This window comes from Chaetura pelagica, unplaced genomic scaffold, assembly GCF_000747805.2.
Source record: "Chaetura pelagica isolate M959 unplaced genomic scaffold, ChaPel_1.0 scaffold12, whole genome shotgun sequence".
Classification (NCBI taxonomy): Eukaryota; Metazoa; Chordata; class Aves; order Apodiformes; family Apodidae; genus Chaetura; species Chaetura pelagica.
The window spans coordinates 243761-248466 of record NW_009952801.1 but is presented as its reverse complement, the minus strand read 5'-3'; the positions used below and the strand labels follow the sequence as shown (position 1 = coordinate 248466).

General features: G+C 38.5%; 1 protein-coding gene across 1 annotated transcript in view; it reads left to right on the top strand.

Moving 5' to 3' along the window:
- Window positions 1–4706, top strand: part of BET1 (Bet1 golgi vesicular membrane trafficking protein) — a 12989-nt gene that overhangs the window by 2250 nt on the left and 6033 nt on the right. The window lies entirely within an intron of this gene.

The following is a 4706-nucleotide window of genomic DNA, read 5'->3' as shown; positions in this document are numbered from 1 at the left end:
GAACCATGTCTGACCAACCAGGTCAGATCCTTCAGGATCACATTTTACACTGTTTAGAAAACCTGAGATGATACAGAAATCAGGAATGAGAGAATAATGTGGAATACATTACAGCCATAACTGTATATAAATACACAATGCATTTTGTTCTAAGCATATGTAGTGAGTTCTAAAATCTTATTATGCAGCTTGATGGTTTTTCAACCTGTAATCATCTACATGTGCAAAGCTACCAGACAGGAAGTCTGTATAGGTACAAAGTGTTAGTGATCACTTGAACGTGTGTATGGAAGGGCCTAGGATGACTGGATACGGATCAGTCCAATTCTGTATGTTCAAGGAAGCTCCCCTGATTCCCAGCAACACAGTTTGATCAAAGATAGCAGAAGTTCCCAGAATCTTGTCCAAGTATCTTTCTGGTTATGTTCTAAACCAAATAAAAGACTATTTTAACACATAGTTGGTAAGTGTTTTATTAAAATAACATTATAAATAAATGAATATAGCTTGAAAACACAATGAGATGAGGTGACTCCAAACCTTATCCCAGAATGAAATTGCCATCTATGGTGGAAGTGCATTAAGACCAGAAACAGCTGTGGTTCTCCTTGACAGATAGTTCTGAATTATTGTGATGGGTGAAACCGACAGGCTTGTCAGTACTTGCAGTGATTTACATATGTTCACATCATTAAAGAACTTGAATAACAACTGCACATACTTTTCTACTTGTGAGTTGCACGATTAATTCTTTGCTTAACTTTCTAGACAGCAATGAGCAGCAGCTGTGATCCACCCCCGTCAGCCATTTAAAATCTTACAGAAGGTGTTGTTTTACATGGCATCTTTTGTTTTTCATGATGGCACTATTAAGAAAATACAACCAGGAAGAACCAGGCAGCTGATATCCTAAAGCCAATGTCAGTTATCTCAGCTTTCAGAATATGGGAGGATACACCTGAGCTGTCTGACTGACTGTTTTAATAGAAGCATTTTGAGGAATCTCATTGCTAAACAGGATTACAACAGATCAGGATATTAAGTGACAAGGATACTGATGAAAGATGCTGATATGATTCCTTTTTGAAGATACCAAATCCTAATTAGAAATATTCTGTGATCTATCTTTGCTTCTATGTGTTTAATGTCAGTTGTATTTAGAAATGTCTCGTCAGCTGTTACTTAATTGCACAATGGATCAAGCTTTAACTAGAACACATTGTTTTTCAATAATTGAAGCTTACTGCTTAACAAAACAGTGATTGAAGTATTTAATACTAACATAATATCATGCAATATCAGCTTTTTGACTCTCTAATGATGCCTGTGACTCGTTAGGTTGTTTTCTCAGCCTGTAGTTGTTGAAAGTAGCAAGTTTATCTTGATGACTGTGAAAACTCGTTTCTCAAACATGTAAGAACACTGACATTCTGGATATCTATTTGACAATTTAATGATAATAATTTCATTCTTATTGTCATGTTAATAAGAATGCTGGGGTTTCAGTTGTGTATAGTAAACTTGATTATACAGGATCTTTTTCAGACAGCTTTCCTGTTTATTGCTTTTCCTTTCTATTGCTTTTGCAATGAAATAATGGAATAATCTACTAATAAAATATACTGGCATTTTGCTATGTAATGTATTAATCTAGCTTAACTGGAGACAATAAAGAGAATCAAGAAATGGCAGGAGGTGTGGGACTGATGGTAGGTCATGTACAACACACCTTTTATAAAAGATCTTTTCTTCTTTTTCTTTTTTATGTTATTTTAATTTTATTTTTTTTTTAGGAAGGAGTAATTTTTCATTAATATTTTGGGGAAAGGAGATATACACATTGTCTGAGCAGAGTGTGTGACAATGACACACCTGTTTAGGCTAATATTAAAAGATTATAAAAACACAGTCAAGATAGATGACCTTTCACACTGCATGCACTGCATCTTACTCTTTTTTACATGCTTTTTCTTCCTACATGTTGTCACTACAGAACAAAATGTTGATGAGGCAGTCACCTAAAACCACTTGCTGACTACTCGTTTAAGCTTCCTGGCAGGAAGAACTTTCCAGTTCCAAGTTCCAGGCCAAGGAACAGCTGTTGCCACACCTGCTAAACATGCACAGCTGGTTTGCAAAGTCCAAACTCCATGTGGGAGAGCTGCCAGGGAAAGGGCCAGAAAGCCAACAGGAGTACAACTGAACTCATCCACAGAAACATTGTATTTATTTCACAGACTCGTGCTGTGAAATGATTAATATGAATAAAACAGATCAATGGATATATAAACATAGTGAATATTAATAGTACCCAGTTGACCTCTGTGTCTAGTCTGTGATGCGAGATGGAATCGCAATTTTATTATTGTAATGTCAGGAGACAGGAGGCTATAAAATTAACTTCTCTACAAGGCACTTTCAGTGTATGAAACAACTATAAATTCAGTAAGAGAAAAATCGATTTGAAACATTAATCACGTCAGTATAATTTCCATGCTTTGCTGTAAGAAACTGTGAATAATTAAATGTGCTATTTATAAGTTGCATGTAACTCATTATGTTATTTCAAAGCATCATAAGCAGATTATAGACAAAAGCTATATGACTTGTGAACACCTTACATCTGGCTAATTGGAATTTTTTTTATGTTACAAAAAATGTAAGTAAAAGTGAAAAATGAGCCCCTTAACAATGAATTTTAACTACAGTCCTAGTGGGGAGATGTACTTTTTTTACCTAGCCATGCATAAATCCATATTTAATAAAAAATGCAAGAAGTGTCATGGTGGGGGGAGGGGAGGAGGAAGGAGAGGGTGACATAGAACATGCAAATACTGTAAAGAAAAAAAAAAAAAGTACAGCAATGCCACCAAATGTAATAATTATCTTGGCTGGTGTGTGAAGAAAAAAAAAGTAAAGAAAACTATATGTAACAATGAGAGAGTCAGCTGTTACTAGAAGACATTTTCCTGCTCCTGGAGTTGCAGTTTTACTCTGGTTATTTAGCTCCTGCATAGCCAGTTACTCTAACACTTCTTCAAGAATTGTGTTTGATGAGGAAATTGATCCTAAGAGAGACCTAGTTCAAACCTGTAGGACTCATAAAAAGGGTTTTATCAGAATCTTGTTCATTTTCTATAAATTTTACATCTAAATGTTCCTGGTTTAAGCATGTAATCCTTTAAAAGACCTCTGTCCTGGCAAGGTAAGAAACAGGCCCATCCATGAACTTCAGGTGGTTTTAGCACAAACAGCATCTTTCATCTGCTGCTAGTACTTTCCCCTTTTTTGAAACCACTGATGCATTGTCCTCAACTGATGTAAAGTCTCAAGGCATCAGTGATGGCAGCTTGCAAACTCCTGTAAAAATTGCCAGGTTGCAGACAAAATCCTGTGGTGCTAAGTGTGGATAACAGTTCTGTAGTTCATTTCTTCTCCTTGGTCTTCACTTCTGTTTTGTATGTGCAACTAATGACTTGGTTGAAATTTTGGATAAACTTCTTAAATTATCACATATTAAGTAAACTGAAGGACCAGTTTCTACATTATATTTGTTTTAGTCTTCTTAATGCTGTTTGAGATGTACACATCCAGATGTGACCGAGACATAATGAAATAAACAGCTTCTCAGTGTCTATCCTAAGGTTGGGCTGATATTTAGGCTCAGCTGAACTTTGAGATGTGGAGAGAAAAGAAATGCTGCAATTATTTGTTGTTTTATGTGCAGCAAAAGGATAACATGGGATGTCTTACAGAACAGGAGGGCAGAGGCCACGTTACCAACAAGAGTTATTTTATTCTTGCTTCTACAGCTTTATCAGCCTAGATGAAGTCTCCTGTTAAACTGCATGCTCACTGAAGTAGGAGCTTTGGTCTACATTTATAGAGCTTGTATGATACATGTGGGTCTTGTCCAATACTGGGTGTCTTAGTTCCTACCAGAACACAAATACTGAAGCAATTAATGATATGGCAGCATGTTCTAATTGGAAAAATCAATGCAGCTTCTTTAGCCTAATGGATTCACACCTGAATGGATTCCATTATATTTTTTGCTTTGTGCTGGAACACATGTAAATCATTCTGGTGCAATCCTAGGAAACAAATTCAACCCAGTGGTATACAGAGTGAATCACATCTTTAATAGAAGCACGTAAAATCCATAAGGCATTGCAAGGGGTTAAAGAATGAAGGAGAAACAATATTTGCAAGTGAAATTTAAATCATTCAGTGAACAGAAGATTCAATAACAATGAAATCTGCAGGTTTCCAGTTTGAGTTCCTGTATGCTGCACTGGCGTATCTGTTACTTCCAAGAAACCCCTTTAATTAACAAACAACACGCCAGTGAACAGCCCTCCCTGTGCCCGGAGGAGACCCAAGGCTGTGGGACCCCTCCCCGCCCTGCCCCCCGCGCACAGGCCCCGCGGCCCCACAGGCACTACAGGCGCTACAGGCGCTAAAAGCACCACAGGCACTACAGCCCCCAGCAGCCCCCGCGGCACTAGAAGCACCACAGGCACTACAGGCACCACAAGCACTACAAGCACCACAGGCACCACGGGCACTACAGGCACCACGGGCACTACAGGCACCACGGGCACTCCAAGCACCACAGGCACTCTGGGCACCACGGGCACTACAAGCACCACGGGCACTCCAGGCACCACGGGCACTCCGGGCACCACGGGCACTCCAGGCACCAC